We start from the raw sequence: 22,618 nt of genomic DNA, 5'->3' as shown, positions 1-22,618 counted from the left end.
AAAAGATCTTTTCTTGCAAGGTGCTCAGCACCCTCCTTTCCAAGAAAACCAGAATTCAGTTGCTGGTTCTGGCAGTGTTTCACATCAGCTTTACTGCGCTATGTTTCCTCCACGCCTCAGTTCCTTATACGTAAAAATCAGAATAAAAGTCCTGTCTTCAAAGGGTGATCTGAAAGCAACAGCTGAACAATACGATTGTATCTGGGAGGGCTGGTCCACGGAGTCTATTATGTGTGCTAGATCCCATTTGAGTTAGGGGAGGAGGCTATATATATATGTATGTGTATATCTCGAGAAAGAGGGCTTCCTTGCAGTATCAACTAATTTCTTTCACACTACAAGAGCTGCAGAACTCTCAACCTGCCCTGCAAAACCCACAGTGAGGGCTTTACAGCATCTGGAATGAAGCAAGAACACTGCAGCAGCCATACTGGGGCCCCTTATCTTTTGAGACTGTGTTGTTTGTGGATTCACCAGATTTACTTCTGAACCACAGAGAACCATGAATGGGATCCTGGAAGATTTTATTTAAAACCAAAAAATCAACATGCAGTGAGTATTAAAAAAAACCAAACCCTGCCCATTTCAGCAGGCACAGATCATCCTAAATTGCATTCTTGGTAGTATAAGACTGCTCATGCACTTCTCCTGGCATGTGAAAAGTAAATGAAATATAGCTACCCTGCAGGATTTCTTACACAGCTGTGGCTGTATTCAATAAGACACTGCTGTGTCAGTGCCACATCATCCCACTGAACTAGCAGAAAAGTGTAACATTCATCAAAAATCAAGGGCAAAGCAATAAGCAAAGAAGAAAAGCAGAAGTGCAATCCTTCTGGGGCTCCTTCCCCAGCAGAAAGGCAATTTTCCACTTTCTTGCAGGGCTCGCCAGTTGTGTTTTTCACTCATGCTGTTTTCCTTTACTCCGTGTTAGTGGCTGCCTCTCCTAGGTGTGTTTCTAAATGAGGCAGAGGGAGCGTGTTTGTGTGTGCACGCCGTGTGTTTACGAGAGTTATGGTAGCAGTTCTCAGCAGTCCACTGAGAGTTCTAGGAAACGGCCCCTGTTATTTTATTCTCGGTCAATGTCAGCTCATGTCAGGCAGTAAAGATCACACAGGACAGCCCGCTCCATCTCGCAGTCCTGGCCGGAGGCCTCAATGGGAGAGGGAAAGGCAGCGAGCTGCGAGTGGGCGGAGAGCCTTCCCAGCACTCTACCAACCACTGCAGGAGGAATTATGATAAACACCACTCTGGAAACCAGATACAACAGTACATTGTGTTCTTCTTCGGAAAAACAACCCGACTTCAGCTCACTTAAAGTAAACAGTTAATCCTGTTTATCTTTTTTTTTTTCTTTCTTTCTTGATGAGTTGTTAACAGAACAATCTCTTCTGCAAAGCAAATAAGAGATCTGTCCCTTAAATTCATACAGATTTTTTTCTTTCCTCAAGAAAAAAAAAGCAGTTTGATATGTAAACTTTCTACTATCGGCAAACAGTGTGGAATAACAATCTTTCTTGGCTTAAACTGACTTAACAAAGTGATGCCAAAACTGAATGAAACCTTTCCCTCACTTACATATTTTATTTTGGAAAACTGAAGTCCCAAACAGAACGTTCTATTCATCCCTTTTAACTATTCCGTTTCTGAAAAGAACAAGCAAAACTGGTAAAACAAAAAAAAAAACCCAAAAAAAGGACAAAAAAAAATCAGGATATTTGTTGTCCTTGCCACAGGAGCACAGGGTGCCCGGGGAGTAGAGATCAGCTACTGAGCAGAGGGGTGGATGATCCCAGGTTTTCTCTCAGAGGTGAAAACAGAGGAGTCAGACTAATTGATTGCAACTAAGGTAACAAACTGTTATCCTCCTTTTCAAAATATATGCTTACTGTGCAAATTCATGGTGTCCCTGACTTTCAATAATAAGGGTGATTAATCAGAAAAGCAGATGGAGTTGATTATGTTGTTTTGCTGGAGTCACCACAGTCTACCTATTAACTACTTCTTACTGGGGACTCCAACCCAGTCCACTGAAAGCTACAAGCTTTCCCAAAGGGAATTCTAATTTTTAGCACTGAGAAGTTTAAATAGTTCTGAAAGTCAACAACGAAAGTGTGCTTAACATCCCTGGTCAGTAAAGTTTGTTGATTTAGCTATTTATATTAAAAAAAAAAATTATTTGAAAACTGTAAGAGGAGAAGAAAAATATTTCCCTGTTTTATTTTTACTCATTTTGCAAGCTCTGAGATCCTGGGTTTTCTGTGCAACTGATGTAATGAAGTGCAAAAACGTAAATTCACACAAGTGAAAGCATGATTTTCAGATTTTTTAAAAGATATTTTACATGCAAAATTTTTATATTTTTCCTCTTTTTTTTTTTTTTCTTGAGATCTTAATTTAGTTTGCACTTATTTTTAAATCTTTTGCAGCAGTTGCTGGATTTACACTGCTCTGGTGAGCTCTAACGTGAAGGAGCAGGACAAAGCAGAGCTATTTCCCACTGCAGAAGGGAGGCAGCTATCAGTGGCTGGGGCCAGAACGCCAGAGGAGCAGCCTGGGGACTATTCCTCCAAATCCAACACTTAGCCCACCATGGCCTCCAGCCAAGACTGGGAGAGCCAGTATGCCTCAGGGAAGACTGGAAGAGCCAGTATTGGTAGGACAGGACTGCTGCTGAGCACTTCATCTTGCTCCAGGTGCACTCTCTCATTTAACCCCCACCTTCCCAGTGCTGCACCTGCACAAGAAAAGCATGGTTGCCCCTTCGTGACTGTGGGTTCGGCCTGCCAATTTGGCCTCAGATTGATGGACAGGCCACAGCCCTATCTGTGAAGGATCCAACTTGCACCAAGGTGCTGCAGCTCTGAGCAGGGTGCTTACTGGCTGCAGGGAAGATGCCACAGACTTTGGTAAAACTTCTCTCTTGGGAAGCCAGAGAAGAATGTGGCAGCTCTACAGTCTCCACTTGCTGGGAAACGCTTGGGTGTAGGAGAAGAAAACAATAAACCTAAATTGTTTAGGGTGTAGTTATAATCCACATACAAAAAATCCCCTCTTGTTTGACTCCATGGAGGTTACCAACCATCACACCCTCCTTCAGGAGGGGATGGTCAGCTGAGAGGAATGCGGATGAGAGGTGAATCAACTGCAGATCATTAGGAGATGATGCAACAGCAGGAAGAAAATGTGGAAGGTGAAGGAGACAAAGATGAGGAGGAAATGTTTTCTGGTATCACCTCTTTTCCACTTCCTTTCTTACACCTTGCTGCTCTCCATATCTCTTAGTTAGAGATTAGAGGGGGAAATGCCAGTCTGTGGTAACACTAGTATTATCCCATGGATGACTACAAGCATTACTGAAGGAGCACTTTCCCCACACAGATTAGGATTTTTTACGTAATAAATTTTGGACACACGCTCTGCTGAAAAAAAAGTACAGATGACAGCCGTTTTTCCAATTTGAAAATGAAAAATAAAGTTTAGTTGCCCTTTTACGCTTTTATATAAACTTTGCAAAATGAGAAATCCCATTTTTAGTCATAGGTTAAGCAAAGCTTTATAAATTAATTATAAATTACTTTTAAATAAGAAATAGGCTTGGGCCATTATCTAAAACTCACCCAAATTACCACCTTTCCATTGACTTCAAAGAGCTTTATTTCATGCTGTATAGCAGGCACAGAAAATATCTGGGCAGCATCCATTACATCCCTCCATCTTGACTTCATTCAATCATTCATGCAAATTTCATTTTTCTCTTTTAAACCATTAAAACTGAACACCAATCAAGGATCAAACACTGAAGCTATTTTATAAACATCAGACTTAATTTTTCTTATAGTTTCAAGGAATCATTTTTAGCAGGATCAGAACTTGGAATACAGCACAGAGTGCATTAAAAATATCTTAAATTTGCTGTATTATCTCCTTTTCATTTGTTTCTTTGGGTTTTTTGTTCATCTGTTTTTTGGTGGCATTTAATTGGGTAATCTTAAAACAGGCACAGAGAACCTCTCACTTCTTTCAGCACTTTGGTTATATTCAGATGTGTAAGATCTCAAATATTATGTGGGCTAGTGGGAAGTGTCCTAAAATAAAAAGTCTCTGCTAGAGCATCTTAATCTCAATCACCCTGTACAGATGACAGTCTGTATTTTCTATCTCATGCATGTGGAATACTATTTAATTGTAATTACATAAACAGTCATCACACTGGATTTGATATAATAACCTGATCAAATACTGAGAAACTCAGTGCATGGTATACTTAATTCCTATTTTCCCTTCCTAATACAAAGAAAACCGTCCTGAAAATAAGAACCTGTTCAAACATCAGTGCAGCATATTGTTCAAATATCAGTACAGTGTTATTTTGTTCTCATTATTTATATTCCAAGGAAAAGAAGAAAACAGGACCAAATCTAATCAAAACTACAGGATGAGTTTAGAGACACAGAAGATAATCATGTAAATTAGTACTGGATTAGGGCCCTTAGTAAACCTATCTATTGATGCCAAAAGAGGTGATTTGATATTCTGTGGTTAAGATTTTGGTTTTGTGTCTTATCCAGAAGAATATCAACATAACACATTGTTCTCCTACCACCATGTTGGTAGCATTACAGCCTCTGATGGGATTCAGCACAGACGTGAAGGGACAGACACTGCTAACCATTTGGATTTTCCTGATCTGTCACCCATTGCAGGCCAGCCAGAGATACAACATCACAGCCAAGATAGCAAGATAACTTTTCTCTTTAAAACATGCAGTTTCCTATTGATACTATTCTGTATTGTCACATTTGCTGTCTTGTTCTTTTTCCTGTCACACATTCCTTCTCTAATTAAGTCTTCAGGGTACTACATCGAGGAAACATTAGGACAGGGACTTCTCCGTGCTGGCAGAGCACTTGAGATCAGGGTACACACCCTGATCTTCACTGCAGCATCAGTGTCACAAAAGCAGATCAAAGCTTTGCTGCAGCCGTTTAATCATCAGTCGCTGCTGCTTACCCTTCTTAACCACAGGCAATAGGGCTGGTATTTGTATTTTCGGAGTACTGTCAGCAACTTAGCAGTTGCATTTTTCCCGTTCCACTTGAGCAGGATCTCTTTGCGCAGAAGGGTGTCAAATCAGGCTGTGAGGCTGCTCCTCCAGCCTGGCTTCACCCTCATCCCCAGAGCAAAGGTCTGAAGGTTGCTTTGAGGGGGCTCCTTCCTACTGGGTATGTGATTATAGGAGGCAGAGAGCAACCAGCATATGAAAATGACAGAATTTAAATAAATATAGGCCATATTTTCATGCATTGCCTGCTGTCATGGGACACGCTGTCCATGGTGTTCTCTGTCTCCACTGCCAGGTAATGTCACAACCCTGTGGTTTTGGATCACTGAGACACTATGTAACTCATGCACTCATAAGCACAAAAAGACCCTTAATTTTAAAACAGAAATACACTAAAACAAAATTGACAAAGCCTTTAAACAATATTCTCAAGAATAGGAGACAAAATGCCTACATTTTTAAAAAAAAGTGCTTTCTGATCACCCACATTCAAAACATGTTTCCTAAATTCCACTGCTGCAAGAAGTGTGAAAATATCAACTAGACAAGAACACAAGAAATGAAAACATAGTAAGTGAATCCCACTTGGATCAATTTAAGCATTTTGTTTTACCAATTAAAAAAAAAAAAACCGAACTAATTTAAAAAAACCTAACCAAAGTGGAATTTCTAAACAAGTGGTTTCAGAGTAGGAAAATGGCATTGTTTCAAAACATAGCATTTCAGCAATTTCACAACTTTTCATTTGCTTGTACAAGCTTTTCATAAGAAGTTTTCATTATTTTACAAGTTGATCTGACAGAAAATTATTTCTTTGAAAAATTCCCAACCATTTTTCCTAGAAATATTTTTCAAACCTCTAATGCAGTAACTATTCACTAACTTTCAAGGCTTTGTTCTGACAAAATGCATTTATTCAGTATACCAAAGAATAATTATCCAATAAGCCTGCGAGTAGAAGCAATGCTGAACAGTGAGAGACAGAAATGTAAAATAAAGATTTATTCCCCCTCCTTCTCTAACAATAGCTGTAGAAATACATTTGAGCATATGTGCTGGGTTTGGCTGGGGTAAAGTTAATTTTCCTCAGAGTAGCTGGTATGAGTCTGTGGTTTGGATTTGTGCTGGAAACAGTGTTGATAACACAGGGACGTTTTAGTAATTGATGAGCAGGGCTTGCACAGAATCAAGGCTTTTTCTGCTCCTCACCCCACCCCACCAGTGAGGAGGCTGGGGGTGCACAAGCAGCTGGAAGGGGACACAGCTGAGATAGATGACCCCAAATGACCAAAAGAATATCCCAGACCATGTGGAGTCATGCTAAGAAGGAGAAAGAGAGGACAACATTCAGAATGACGGCATTTGTCTTTCCAAATCACCATTACCCATGATGGAGCCCAGTTTTCCTGGTGATGGCTGAACACCTGCCTGCCCATGGGAAGGGCTGAATGTGTTCCCTGTTTTGCTTGGCTTGTGTGCACAGCTTTTGCTTTACCTGTTAAAGTGTTTTCATCTCAAACCATGAGTTTTCTCACTTTTACTCTTCTGATTCTCTCCCTTATCCCATTGTGGAGGGATAGAGTAAACGGCTGTGTGGGGCTTAGTTGCCATCTGGGGTTAAACCCTGACAACACATAACTTCTTTTAAGCAGAAGAAAAACCGTAGGGAAAGCTGTAAAAACACCTCCAAATCTCTTTTGTATGTAAATTTTAAGTTTTGGAACTTACACGAAATAAAAGTGCATCACCTCCTGATTGTTAAAAATAGCTTATTAAAACTTAGGAAAAATAGAAACCTAGTGGGGAAAAAAGGTGATCTTTAGAAAGAATACCCAAAAACCCTGGGTCCTCTACAGAAAAACCAAGAGGCTGAGACAGCTGGTGCCATTCCTGGAGATTCAACATGGCTACAGCTGTCCTCCTGGGGGGTTACCAGGGTGGGGTTCAGACCCTGATAGTGAACAAGGTAACTTGAGAAATACGTGAGAACAGCCTGCTGCCTTTATGTGCGCCTGAAACAAAAGCACTGGGCTGGGTGTGGAACAGCAGCCTGCCTGGATACCACTGGGTATTTGAGGGAAGTCAGTGGAGGAGCTCAATGAGGATCCTGAGCCTCACTAAGAAAAGGGGCTTATTCCAACCTCATCCATTGCCTTACCTTACCTGGATTCTGCTAGGCTTGAGGCAGTGCTGACTCCCAACAGCAACTGCAGGATCTGATTCAGATTTTACACCCATGGTTTCCAGAAGTGGTCAATGTGCATTTCCAGTGAAAAGAGGGAGAAACACTCATGAGAATTTTCTTGGAGAAAAAGTAACTACAACCTGTACCTAACCCCATTTGGATGTATTATTATCACAATTTTGATTTCAAAATTGCAATAGGCATGAACCATATTTCACTGGTCTTTTTAAGATGGTTAATAGGTTCCTTTAATGGCAGTCCCACGAAATAGAAAATGTTTCACACACTGAACTAGATTTGGATTTTTTTCAATTTGTATGGAAGTCTAATTCACCTCAAGTATTACTTTCTTGACCAACAAGTTATTTAGCTACAGCACACAGAAAAACTTATGTTCTTGTAGGACAAACAAATGTAGTATCATCTGATTTGGGACGAAACACCAAAAGCACATTTAATTTCATCCTACAATGGCTTAATTTGAATTCATAACTCTGTCTTTCCCCATTCATTTCCCTCTTCTCCCCAATCTGCTATATAACATGTGCTTTTCACTACTGCATATACTGAAAGCATACCTACTGAACCCAAATCTCAATATGAGGTATCAATGAAAGATTTCCAATAGTCCTCATTTTTTAATTTCATATGTGGACACCAGTTTTAATCCTACAGCTGGTGTGTTAATACATTACAACCCTTATATAAACAGTGTACTCTCTTTATATTTTATTACAATTTTGAATTATCATTAAATTATTATTAAGTGGTAGGAGCTGAGACCAATCAACTTTGGAAATACAGCTATATGAACAACATCCAATAGATGAAGAGGCAAGAATGTCTTGTAGAAGTCAGTTATAGTTCCTTAGCAGGTGATACTGTTTTCTAGCTAAAACAGACCAGTTAACAAAAGATTATGATGAGCAGGGCAGGAAAGGAAAGCGAATAAAAGTTCTTTCTGTTTTACAAGTCAACAACAGAGGAACAGAAATCTTAAGGCACAGATGCAGATTTGTCTCGGGAACTCTGGGTAACTTCTCTAGCGTCAGCGCTTGTAAACCTTGGTAAGAAAGCAAGCAGCCACCAGGTGCCAGAGGGAAACACTGAAATTATTCCAAAATGAGGTCATAGGAACGACTCATCATTTCCAAACAACTACTGCAACAGCTAGATAGAGGGTGCTGGTGCTGGCCTGGAAGGACACCCACTTGGGAGAAGCACTGTCCTCACCACCTGTATTTTTGCCTACCTGAGGAACAACAGAGACAATTTGTCCACTTCAACAGCACCTACAAGGTGTTATTTATTCGGGTTTGGAAACAGACAAATGGAAACTACTGTTATAGCTGCTACATTATGATAATTAACACAATGTTCCTCTTCTTCTACTGACTCAGTTTATTAAGGCTGCCAGAAAAGATTGCCTAACTGTGACCACTGCATAGGAGTTAAGAAGTGGTTCAAACTTTGGGTATTTGCAGTTACAGAATGGGTTGCGCCATTTCAGTAACACAGTGGGTGAAACGGAGTTAAGGGGAGAATGCATCCTCTGGATATTAAATACTTCCTAGTTTTCTTAGTGGCAGGTTGATTTGAGTAGCATTAAATTGAAAACAACTGAATAATCAATATTTTCAAAATAACTTTTCCGAAGCCTATGCTGGGCAGAAATAAAACACCAGGTATTTACACAACACACATAAATGGCTTAGAATCTTACCATAGCTGCACACAAAGTGATGCTCCCAGAAAGCAAGAATATTATCTTTCACACTGCAGCACCATTTTCATATACAGTAAGGAACTTCCACATAGGCTGTGCACTTCAACAGATTTTAGTTAGAGGTTTTCCTGAAATACAACCCTGTCAAAAGGAGAAGCCAAGGAATGCTTTTCCTTTGTCTTTCCAATTCCTTCCCAACACCTCTGTTTAATCCAATCAAATCACAATGATCTGTGATGAGGTCAGTTTGCAGTACGGGGTAAGACACAGAAGAATGCCATGTGAAAAGAAAGAACAACATCTACTGTCTCTGATGACATAAGGCTGTGTTAATCTAAGTGAAACTGCTCAAAGAAAACAGAAATCAGATTTTGTAATGCTCAGGGTCAGAATACTTGCTCTGCCTAGAAACAGACAAAATGACCTTCCATGTTCTAGTTGTTTTGTGTAAGATTTGTGGTATTAAAAGACTAAAATTTAACATAGGCAATCTCAGGACACAGGAAACTTTTTACATTGTTTTCAAATTTCTCATTGAGTAATGAAAGAAATATTAACATCTCCACCTACACTTCCCCACAAACTAAACTTTTTAATGACCAGATTCAGCTAAGAAAATATCCAACTTCTCATGGCATGCATTTGAGTGCTCTGTAGATTTCAAAATAATTTTTGTCTTCTGTGACTTGACATTAGGTCCACTGAAGGATTTTTCTCTAAAATCATAAAATTCTGTGTTTTTCATTATGTACAAGAAGAGCGAAATTTTAAACTAAACATTTTTCCTTATGCAAATATAGATGCCCAAACACATCCATGGAGGGAAAAAAAAATATATATATATTGAACTTTCAGACTTGAATTTACTATTTTCCAGGCGGTATCAACTACACAGTTAGCATCCACAAACTTAAAATTCCACTAATTCAGCATCCACAAACTAAAAACCAATTTCATGTCAGAAAGTGGAGAAACCAGACGAAGGGCTTTCTGCCCTATACCACTGATTCCACAGTTTTAAGCTGTCCCCTCTCCTCCCTAACTGTGATGGCAAAACCAGGTTGAGGCAGCACAAGAAATCAGATCAGGGAATTGATTTGCCTTTAACAAACAAATCTCAGATGCAAAAATGAAGTTATTTACCTGAAGTACTATATCTAGCTCTGAAGTTTTCAGCAGAGGAAAGACATAAGACCTGTTGGAACAGGTCCATAGGAGGTTTACAAAAATGACCAAGGGCTGAAGCACCTTTCTTATGAAGACAGGCTGCTGAGTCAACCTGGAGAAGGAAAGGCTCTGGGAAGACCTTATTGCCTTTTAATATTTAAAGGAGGCTTATAAGAAAGACAGGGACAAACTTTTCAACAGGTCTTATTGTGACAGGAAAAGGGGTAATGGTTTTAAATTAAGAGAGGGTTTAAATTAAGATTCAGCCCAGATATAAGGAGGATTTTTAAAATTTTACAGTGAGGGTGGTGAAACCCTGCAACAGGTTGCCCATACAAGTGGTAGATGCCCTATCCCTAGGAAAATTCAAGGTCAGGTTGGATGAGGCTCTGAAACACCTTATCTTGTTGAATATGTCCCAGCTCATGGTAGGATGGTTGGACTAGATGGCCTTTAAATGTCCCTTCAACCCAAATCATTCTATGATTCTGTTTTTCCATTGCATCGGTTTGCTGACTTAGCATCAAAACCAGCTGTCCCAGCTCACCTGAATGGGCACCCTGCAAGTAGTGGCAAAAAGACAGCTCACTAGGCTGAAGAGATCTGGGGAGATAGATATGGAGTCAGATTCATTTCAAACTAGATTAGAGAGAAAGTGAATAATTTAGCATGGATTTCCCAATGAGAGATCACAGTTTTGGTCACACCCAAGAAAAAGCATAAAAACAAATGGGCTTTCTGCCACTGGTTGAAGGTCCATCACAATCCCCCTGCCTCAAGCATTTATCTTTTGGCTCGGTTTTGATGGAAATACGGTCTGAATCCCCACAGACTGGAGGGGGATTGTTATTCTTGCAAGAATAATGCTTGTAAAACTAATTTTTACACAAAATATTTGTAGGAATGATAGCGCACAATGCAATATTAGAAACAATATTGAATTTTAATTTTATAACTGCAGAAGAGACAGGCCAATTTAAAAATGTAAGCTTAACCTAGCAGGACCAGCAGAAACACTTCAAAATCACTGAAAGCCAGTCTAATGGAAAACATGTTTAAAGCCCTACAAAAAGTTTACTTTTTTGCATATTTTAGAGTCCATTTAGCCTTTTCAGTTGGCCAATGTGCATTTACAGCTATACACTACAAAAACACACAAACACATAACTTAATTTCCCGATCAGAATCAGTTCACTAACACCGAATACGTAGAAGAGCCTTCAAAAGTGAAGTTCAGGCTTTCAAACTCAGATTTCAATCTGCATCCAACTGCCAGCTACACTTCTGACTTGTATTTCTTCTCATGTACCTTCTGTATAGTTTAGTGAACTTATTCAACTTACCTAAGCTTCAAATGTGGGTGCCATTTAATGGTCTGCTGTAATGATTTTCTACTTTACTTGTAAATCAATTTGATTTAAAAAATTGTTTCAAGATCCTTTCGTGACATCTACAACACTCAAAATACACTAGAGTGAAAAATTATTTTGCTAAAATGAACATATTCACTGTAGCATTTCCTTTATGTGGACTGAGGCAGATCAGCTGCTAAATGAGACTGTTATGAACATTGTTTCCTTTGGTTTATCACTTCATACTTGCGAGAATTACAGTTAAATTTTTTTTTCATAATGACCGAAATAGTATCTATTTATGGAGATAGTGACAAACCCAGCAAATTTTCTTGCTGATATAAAGGGACAGGGGAAAAAAAGAAAAGAAATCATGTTTGCTGTTTTTAAAGAACTAAATAGATATAAACTGTCAGACTTTGGGTCATCATTAAGCACAGGCCAGAGCGTTGGCACGAATGACCGTGTTGTGAAGCCTACAAGCTTTATTTGGTTTTTAGTTCACATTCCTGCAGAGTGAGACATTCTTAATTCGGGAGAGCTACGGGTAAACATTTATGGGAAAAAATTATTAAATATTTCCTTTCACAAAGGTAACAGGCAAAATAAAAATAAAAACAAATCCTGCACAAAATGCTAAAAGTGGTCCTTAACTATCAAAATTCAGCCAAGGAAATGAGGTATCTATGCTCCTTTCTGACAGGCACTTGGGGCTTTTACTATTGAGAGACTGATCTTCCCTCCACCATTTACCACTCACAAACTCCTACTATGGTTATTTTTGGATTGGAATAGTATTATCCATATGTGAAAAGGATATGCAAATAGTCCAGCCCATCATATGGAGGTAATAGTAATCTATGTACACTTACACCTGGATTTAGGATTACAGAAGAAGTGAAAATACTTACAAGGCAATGGTACTTATTACACCACCTGATGTAATACATAACTCCTGGTCACTTCCCAAAACTCTCACTGAACTCCAGTAGCCTTTGAGAGCTGTTTGCTGCAATTCAGTTTATGAGACAATATTTTAAATGTTCTTATTCCAAAGAACTCTTGGAATGATGAAGCCCTCTGAATATTTTCTTTCTAAATATGAAACATGTTCTGCTTGCAGAAGATGTCAGAATTTTAAACAAATACTAAACACAGTTTATTCACCCCAGTGAAAGAAGTCATCCTGAGTGGACACTATGTGATTTCTCCTGGCTTTAGCCCTTGGCACTACAACTCATTTGGCTAAGTTAAGTTTGAGAAATCCACAGGAACACCTAAGAATGCATATCAGATGTGTTTTGATCAGTGTGTACAGGGAGCTGAACCTTACTCTAACTCTACAAGCAGGAACATGCTGACCTGTGTACTGTACATGACTGTACATGACTGTACATAGACCAGTGATATCAAAGCTCTCTTCCTCCTCTGACCAAGTAAGATGCAAACTTTCTCTAGAGAAAATTCAAAGGCATGCACACCACCCCTGCTGCACTATAAACCTTATGTGATTTTTAGCTATTGAAATTACAGAAGATTGCCTCCCTTCCTTGTACCTATAATCACACAGGGCTCCTGACTTCTTAGGAAGGGTGTTCCTCTCCTGATCCCTCACTAGTTGTCAAGACCGTAGTCCAAAGAGTTTGCACTAAATGGGCAAGTCCTTGAGAGCAACCTGGTAGCTCCTTCCAGTCTGTCTCCAAAGATGAGATTGCTTTTCAAAATTTTATCACAATTGTGGTAAGGCCAAGGTTTTATTAGTACGTTCAGTATTTGATGCAATTTCCTAGAAACTCCCCAGTGTAGCTCAAAAATAATGTGGGGCATCATCAGTATAGCAAAACCTCGGGTGTATGTTGTCCTGAAATATCATGCAAACATCTAGAAGACTTCTCTTTGTGGTACCACCATAATGGTGTTACACCAGAAAAGGAAAAGTCTGTGACAATAAAGCAAATTTTGCTTCTCAGATGTCCAATAGAACAATACGCCGAAGATTTAACTTTCCAAAGGAATAGGTAACAGATATAGAGCAGAATGAGTTTCACAGCACTGTGTGTCCCCACAGCTATGCATAAAGATGTCATACAGCTTGGACTTTGAGGAGAGAATAAAATAATAAAAAAACAGGATTGCCAGGAGGAAAATAAACAACTTTTTCCTGGGAACTGCCCTATGCTACATAACTGATCCTTCTTGAAAACCTCAAGTATCATACTTCTCTGACTGTTCACTTGTTAACCTGCTGCCAGTTTCTCAGGGAAACTGGGAGTATTTATCAGCTGGTATTATTAATCATGTGATTTCAAACATTGATCATATTTTTTTTAAAATGTTGGTGTAGTAATTGCAGTTTCTTACTCAGGAGGGATAAAATGCCGCATTCCACTTCAGTTTATTGAAAAAATGTCAGGGCTATGTTAAGTGCTGCCTAATATATCTAAAATATACTTGAAAATAAGTAATTTTTAAAAAATTAAAGGATTATTTGTATGTGGCTTACTATATTTCTTCTAGGAAACAATAAAAGGGTAAAATGCCCTAACAAAACATCAAGATATTATGACATGGCAAAAGAGATAATCCTACCTGATTGCCACACCTTTTAAAATTATGTATAAGGAGTCTTTTGTTCCCTGGTTTTTGGAATGTCAAGCAACTCATAAATAATAAACCTGGACCTAAATAAACGTAGGCTAGTTAAAAATCCTGTATTTATTTAAAGCATTAAATGAATCATTACTTCAAGTATTCAAATAGCAATATCTTTCCTCAGTTTCTTACCTAACCTCTGTTTTATAAAGCCAACATAAGACTATACCAACAAGCTAATGGCAAATTTTTCTCAGCCTGTTTAAAACATCCACCAGACAGTTCTGAATACCATCAAAAATGCTTAATACTACTATATTATGCTAGTTGAAAGCAAGAGTCCATCTGTAAGTCTTTATAGCAGGAGAAACTGAATTATGAAGATTTTTTTTCAGTATTCCATTAATGCAATTACTTCAAGTAATGTATTTTGTCCTTCTATTAGTAACATCAAGATTTTCCAGCAGAAGTACAAGAAGCAAAAAGATGAAGAAAGTAAAAAGACCCTGAGAATACAATCAAGTCTTAAAATCCCCTACATGATAAACAGTTTGTTTCTTGGTTTTTTTGGTTTTTTTTTTAATAAGAGGAAAGCATTTTCACAGTATTTTCACTTCTCCCCTTCACTTGTAACATACCTACATAAGCTTAAAATGTTATTTTATTCAAGAGATAGTTCAGTTACTTATAAAGAATTACTTACTCTTTGCCAGTGGTTTGTATCAGTTTAAGAGAATCACATGGAGAGGTATTTTTAAAGTGGGAAAATCCCAGTAACCTACAGACATTAGCAATGAAGGTGAATACAACCTCTAAGAGAGTAGATGACAGGACAAAAAGGAAGCAGGGTCAAATCTTGGATCAATCCACTATGAAAAAATTGCTAGATTGGCGTTTGAAGGATTTCTTGACAAACAAAGATGGCACTGTCCAGTTGCTCTCTCCCTCAGCCCCCTTAAATAACAGATAGTTGCACTCAACTAAAACCACATTTGTTTAAACACACAGTTTCTCCTACCCTCCCTCATTATCTGGTCAGAATTAATGATAATCTGATTAATTAATTGTTACTCAATTACCACTTAATCCAATCCCCATCAACCAATCCTAGGCACACCTTCACAACCACAATAAATAAGATGAATGTTCATCTCCTCCTCTTCTTTTCCCACATCTCCTTCCTCTCCTCCTTTTCCCACTCCCCCCAGAATAACACATTCTGGGGTTTATTTTCCTGTATGAGATCCAAGAACTAGAGTGTTCTCTCTACATTTTTCACACAGGGTGAATAGGAGATGTTGGTCCCAAGCCCAACCTCTGGTCTCACCTTGGAAAGAGTGTCAGTGACTCCTGCAGTGTTGCAGTTCCAGCAGAACTCCTTAAAAAGTGGTCCCACATTGCCCAACATTCCTTGACTCTCCTTCCTCCTCCAATAGCTACTTTTTGGGGTTCTTACTTTCTCAGCTCCTTTCAGAGAAGCACCTCCTTAGCCCAGCTCACTTGAATTGTTCAGAGAAAACTTTTATTCACCCGGAATGTGAAACAATCAAAAGAAATACAAATTCCTGAATAAAACACTAATTGCTGTACTGCCCTATTCCACATGCTCTGTAACTGGTCTATATTGTATGCCATATGCCAAAGTGATGTGTATATACTGTTGACATTTTTCATGTTCCCCACAATGTTTGGAATACCACATGGCGCAGGGTGCAAGAAGATAAGATCGTTTATGTAAGCAAAATCTGACCTTACAAGTGTGTAAATCCCTTATGTGCGTACGCAGGAGAAATAGCTGTGAGTACCAGAACTATTTGTATGTGTAATTATTTGCTTTACATGCCACATCAATTCTGCAAACAAATAGTAACTATTTAGCAATATTCATCCTTTTCTATTGTATAACACCGAGCTGGGGAGAGAGAGAGAGGAAGGTAAGACTTTAAAGTCCATTAATAAATAGTACACTGGCTGCAAACTAATATAGAGATCTCAAGTTTGCGCTGTGAAAACAGAGATACATGTCTGATAAAACAGTAGAAAATGGAAAGAACAGCCTGATCAAAGAAATCAAAAGTGCAGCAGGCTGTGCTGCTCTGGGAAAAAACATGGGCCTAGAGAGAGTAAACACAAGAGTTTATATGTATCATTCACTCATATAAATATATATATAAACCCCCACACATCCTAAGTTGTGTTCTTGCCAATTTTTTTTAATTCACAAGCAAATATAGATAAAACTTACTAAACCTTCCTGTTTAGAATCTGAAGGTGATAAGGTTAAGCACTCTGAAATCAACAGATGACACATTCCGTTTTCAGTATATATATATTTTCTGCAGAAATCCAGTATTACATATCTTTTGTGTATTTTCCACCTGTACTTCTCAAGATATGGTTAAAGAATGTCTATTTGTACTAGCAGGTCCATGGCTTGAGCAGACTGTTACCATTTGAATCAGGGGACATTTGAGTCCCACTGCTGGGAAAGAAAGAGGAATTCTGTCAGCCCCGGGTCAGGCTATAGGTAAGTGCCACCCACCTGTTGCTTCACACATATGGAAAGTATCATGTGATGCCCTCACAGGGAGCTGGAACAGTGTGGCTTATGCCCTACTTGGGAAGATGGCTTGGGAACAGCTTTACTTCAGCTCTCTGTCCCTCAACTTGAAATATTTCCTGCCTGGGGTGGCATGAACCTCTCAGGCTGGAGGAGGATAGTCTACCCTTTATCTCTCTCCCCCTCCTCCCTTTCCAACCCCAACTGTTTCCATGGTAGAGCCAGCTGTAGCCGCTGCCAAAGAAAACAAGGCATTTTCCCACCTCGAGGGCATTCCCCTCTGAACATCAAACGTCTACAGCAAACAATGGAGTTGAAACAGCTTTGCAAATAAAAGGTCACAAGAATTTTTCATAGTGGAAAATATCAGGCTACCTACGGGCAGGGGTTGCTTCCAGCTCACAAACACTACTCATGCTTTCAAACACACTTCACTGTGAGCTGAACTAGTCTTTGCTGAGACATCGCATGATTCCAGTGATGTAACTCGAATTCATTCCCCCTCAAGCTATTTTGTAATCACCTTAATTGTCAGGTCTTAAAAAGAAGAGATTTTTAGTTCTTTGGGAAGGGAATGCATTTACATGCTGTAAGAAGCCAGGCAAACTGTAGGGTGTTCTGAAATAGCAGGTCACACACTAAGCAGTGCACGAAGTAGGGGAAAGGAGAAAGGGCATGTGCTACTGGAGAGCTTCAGGGAGAAGAGCAGAGCATGTGATAAGCTGTTGATGGAGCTGTGCTTTGCAAGCTCTAGCCAAAGGACAAATGAGCAATGCAGAGAGCCCTTGGCTGCCAGAAGCTACCGAACCCACACTAAAGGCCTCCATGGAGACTTGGCAGGATGGGGTTCAGCAACAGCAGAAGCCACATGTTTTCTGGGCTCCTGCTCTATGCCTGCACATATGCTCAGCCCTGCCAGCACGGCAGTCTCCCATGGGGTCACATTTCCCCATGGCCACCCTGCTGCCCAAACATCCCCTCTGCTCCACTCCCCTACAGCACTGGCATTCCTGCCTTCTCCACAAGCACACTCTGGTGGTCTTCCCTCTCTCCTGCCTCTCAAGCAGAGGGGTTGTCAGGAAGTGTGTGATTCCCAGTTTGAGTGCTGCTGCTAAGAAGATGAATAGAGAACTCTTAGTCCCTAGACCAAGAGCAGAAGACAAAAGGTAACTCAAGAAATCATTTAGTGGGAAAAATACTGGACAAGCTATCACTGAACAAGTTTCTATTACTAATCCCTAGGTAGACTAAAATTCCTTCAGATGAGCGTAACAAAATAGTTTTACTGTGGGAAATTACCACAGTTTAAATGTGCACCCCACCTATTTGGCATTCATCTCCTCATGAATTCTGCACACAGGTAAGCCTCAGCAAAGAGGGGAACTGTGATTATCTGCATTTTTCTGCATTGGTGGGGCAGTGGAGGAAGGGAGTGGCAGGCATGGGTTGAAGGTTCTGAATTTTCAGAACTAATTATGTTGAAAATTTAAATTTAAATTGTCATAATTTCGTAATAAAAAGGGCTTGCTTTTGATTTCTTTTCTATTTTCCCCCTTCCCTACTGGATAGTTCAGCAGACATAAGCCAGGAGAGCCAGCGACTGGAAGTGTAGTTGAGCACTTGCTCATTAAAAGAAATTAACCCTACACATCTTTCACAAATCACCATCCTGCCAACTCCCATGGGAAGCTGCTCAACAAGACCATCACTCTCACTTACTGCCTACAGCTTCTCCCAAGATTTCAACACCTTTCTGTACATTCATGCTTGACCTAAAGTGCCCAGTATGGAAATGCTCCTCCAATCTTGCCTGCCCTCCTCCTTCCCCACTTGGAAAAAAACTGGTCAGCCAACATTTTATTCACAACAGGATGAAGAAAACCTGTGAGTTTTTACTAATTGCAAGAAGACACTCACACTAGAAGTACTGCTGAGAACAAAACATCTGAGTTTTTGGATTTTAAATGTGGGTGATTGAGAAAATGGGACTTGACTGGCAAAGGAAACTGGTAGTTAGAGGTCACTGATAACTGGGGGGTAGGGGGGAAAGGGAGTAATTCAGACACTGTCATTGGTATATAAAACGTTTCTATTTGACAGTTTTCCATGTTCAACCATAAAATGTCAATTGGTTTATAGACACTGTAACTTTAATCTTAGCAAAGACCACAATTAAAATTAATCTGAAACCTTAACTCAGCACTTCCAAATAAAAACAGAAATGAAAAACTGTTACTGGTAAATAGCACCATATGAAGAATCTTTTGGTTTTTTCACTCTTTTTCCATAAGGCACATATACCAATTATCACAGAACGTCTAGAAACCTTAACCAGGTTCATGCCCCATCAGACTGGGCACATGAGATATGCAGCAGTTTGCTCAGACTCCTCACACGCTTTAGCAAATTTCAACAGATGGATGAAACAAGTGTGTGTGTGTGTGTGTGTGTGTGTGTGTGTGTGTGTGAAGAACAATAGTCCATGTAAATAATCCACAGAAATCACTGTTAATCTTTTCTGTTCTTATCTTTACTGTAGTGAGCTGTACTGTGTATGGATGGATCTCTCAAACACACCAACAAGGTCTCCAATTCCAATACCTCCTTAAAGATCCTTCTTCTTCATGATCCATTCCATTTGTACATCTGAACCCCAAGACAATAACTTCTTTTTTTCAAACGGGCAAAACAATTATTTCTCAGATATGAAATATACTAACATAATACAGACACATGCAGAGAGAGAAAATATGCATTAAACTGTTTTGCAAAGGGGCCAAAGAAGGGAGTTTTCTGGCAATTACTCAGCATAGGGAGTAAGGTATATGGTGAATAGATTAGATAAAATTAGTAGTTGTCAACCCAGTACTGCCTGATGACAGAAATTACAGCTTTATCTCTCTCTTATCCATGCCTCCCACATATCATGTGCCTCATTAGGATCCTATGGACAGAACACACAGGAAAAGGCCATCCTCAAGCAATCCGAAAAATCCATCCAGAAAATAAGTGAAAAATCTCCTGCCAGATTTAGTAAAGATGATTTCACTTGGTTCCAGGATATAATTATGTACTATCCTAGAGTACCAGCATTTGAGGAATGGGAAAATCCATACTGTAACCAGGTGCCTTGCCATGGTTAAAAATGCTTCCTTGCCTTCAAACAAATGTTCCTTGCATGTTGGAAAAATGAGCCATAAATTAAAACCAAAAATTAAACACAACTGGCAACTGACTCAGGGAAAGGACTGGGCAGTAAAGATTTAGCTATGTTAAATTTGGCTGTGTTAAGTTAGATAACACAGAAGTATGAACTCTGAGAAAGCACTAAAAACACCTTTGCCAAATGTTTGGAGCAGAAAGACATTGCTTTTTAGGCTACACGGTCAATTCAGAATCTGGTACAATGATCTGTGACCACAACACCCAAAGCTAGCAGCACAGTGCTGGTTGTCCCAGCCATCTTTGTGGGAAAACTGTTGAGTAAAACTGCTTTTCCCAATTATCCACATTCCTCCAACTAACTTCTTGCGCAGAGGTTTTCGTTTCAGTCACAAGAGCCTGAGGAACAAATGAGCAAGGACCCTGAATGGCAGAACAGCAAGTCCAAAACAAGCCCAAGGGCCAGCATGTGATGACACCGCATAGGTCATTTCCTTCTGCATAAAAAAACCAAACGCTTACAAAGCATTTAGTAGAATAGTAAAAACGAACAAAAATGTTTTCTATCAGATCACAGTGAACGAGCTTCCAGCAGATTTACTGAATGGTGCAAAACATTCCAGCACAATTTTGCTGGTTTGCATTAAAAGGAAGAATGTGAGTACATCAAAGCTTGAATTTGCCAAGTAAGAAATTATTCTTCTGGTCCTCAAAAGACCAGCTGACTTTGAAATTGGAACGAACTGAGCCCTGACCACATTCGTAAAGGCAAAAGAGAACGAAATCACAGACACGATCTGTAGGGAAGTCTAGATACTGCTGATATAAGTTTTCCCACCTGTATTTTGAGGTTAAGGCTGCAGGCACTGAACACGCATAATTCATGCGCTGCGCTTCCACAGCCTCACAGGGTTTTCAAGAGCCTGTCACATTCTTCTCAAGTGGATCATTAAGGGTGGTGTACCTAAATGGATGGGTGGAGGAAATTTATCTGAACAGAAGATTAGAAGTGATTCAATTTTGGGAGATAACCCCACTTTTTGTCTTCGTAAGACTATAGTTCAACCATGTGAGTTGACACTGGCATGTGGGGCTACTCAGCAGTTTCACACACAGATACTGTTGTGCAGATGAAAAAGAATAGCACTATAAGGCTTCTTTTTGTGAACCATAAAGGTATAATTCTGACACGATGATGGCTGATGTAATCAACCCTTTCATGAGGTTAGGCTTAAAGAGGCAAACAAAACTTTTTACAATGAACTTTTTGAATTCCCCTTGACTGAAAACGGTTCATCACTGACAGCTGGTGGGGCTGTGACAAAGATAAGAGGAGTGGAAATTCACACTGAGATCGTTTTACAATGGCGAAGGAATCTTCTCCAGTCTGTAACACACACTGCAAGTAGCAGCAAAAGACCTGAGAAGAAGAGGAATAGAGATGACAGGTCTTCAGTACAATCTACCTTTGGAAGAAGAAAGCTACTTGAGAGGGAAGTCAGTGCTGAAACTTTCCATTCCAAAGCTTTAACTATTAGAAGGACTAAATTATCCGTGAGAAAGCACTAAGTTCATTTCACACATTCTACAGAAATGCAAAGCAGAGCATAGACAAAATTTCCTACACTTTTTCTTTAGGCATCTGTGTGGTTGCCTGGATGAATGGAGGTGTCAGAACTGTAAGGGGAACGCTGACTGACCAGGAAAGGAAATTGTCTTATTGATGCAAATACCAGAGACCATCGTGCTTGTCATACTGGAGCTCTAAAAACAACGCTTCTTGTGCCTTCCTCATTCTCTGTTTTGCAGTTGCTTTTGTTATTTATTTTTAAATACTCTCCTGACTAACCAGCTTCCAGAAGGGGGGGGGGGGGGGGACCATAAAAGCAAAAAACTGGGAGAAACCAGAGAAGGATAGCTGAGCCATCAATTCCACTGGACCAAACCCTTAGGTCCAATTCACCCTGTGCTACTGCCAGCCACTTACATCATTCATAGCAAAAACTTTTAACAGTTCACATTGGTGTGTTCAAGACTTGCAGGAATACTGCTTATTCACAATATATCCTATAAGCTAAACACAAAATAATTTCAGTATCTGCATGGCTGCAGAGCATTATTTAAATAGAATAGCTTTTAAACAAGCAACACCCCATTGAAAGATGCAAATCTCAACATTTGCTACGCTAGAAGTTTTTCTACAAAATCCCCTTGAATCCTGGAAAACTTGTTCATTAGAAAGGTGCACGCTGTTCTAACATACATCCTATGTCAGCACAAACAGCACTCATGTAAACACGCAGCCGGGAGTACCATGAGTAACAACTCTGTTTCCATCAGAAGCCCTTTATCCTGCGTAAGAGGTCTGCACGCTAATAGATGTCCTAGGCTAATGCTAACTAGCTACAGCTGGCTCGCAGCTATAAAAAGCATTAATGAAAACATAAATACTAACTTCTCCACTTCCCCCCAGCCCGTACGTCAGGGCTGCGCAAAGGCAGCGCTTTCCAAGAGGGCTGTGTGAATGAACTGGCTGCTCCGAACCAGCTCGCTCTGGTTCTGCCCGGGTTGTTTACTGAACAGCGTGTGCGGAGACACTCTGGGGGATGCAGGGGGAGAGACGAACCATGTGCCCTCCCGCAACCCCTGCGCTTCCCGGGAGGGCTTGGAGAAAGGCAGGAAATATCTGCTCACCGAGGGGCTGACCTGCGGCCACAGCAGTGTCAGTCTGCACAGCCCGGCTCTCACCGTGTATCGCCGCCTTTTGCTGTAATACCACTTCTGCTTTACAAACCCTCTTATAATAAAT

General features: G+C 39.9%; 1 protein-coding gene and 1 long non-coding RNA gene across 3 annotated transcripts in view; one reads left to right on the top strand and one right to left on the bottom strand.

Annotated features, from left to right (window-relative positions):
- Positions 1-22,618, bottom strand: part of SPIDR (scaffold protein involved in DNA repair) — a 196,690-nt gene that overhangs the window by 34,389 nt on the left and 139,683 nt on the right. The gene's annotated exons all lie outside the window — the stretch shown is intronic.
- LOC146441968 (uncharacterized) lies at positions 16,428-18,892 on the top strand. Its single transcript, XR_014850107.1, has 2 exons — positions 16,428-16,614; positions 18,217-18,892. It is a non-coding gene; the product is annotated as an uncharacterized LOC146441968 (long non-coding RNA).

This window comes from Lichenostomus cassidix, chromosome 2, assembly GCF_008360975.1.
Source record: "Lichenostomus cassidix isolate B80296 chromosome 2, HeHo_3.0, whole genome shotgun sequence".
Classification (NCBI taxonomy): Eukaryota; Metazoa; Chordata; class Aves; order Passeriformes; family Meliphagidae; genus Lichenostomus; species Lichenostomus cassidix.
The sequence above is the reverse complement of the archived record's forward strand: the minus strand, read 5'-3'. Positions and strand labels throughout refer to the sequence as shown.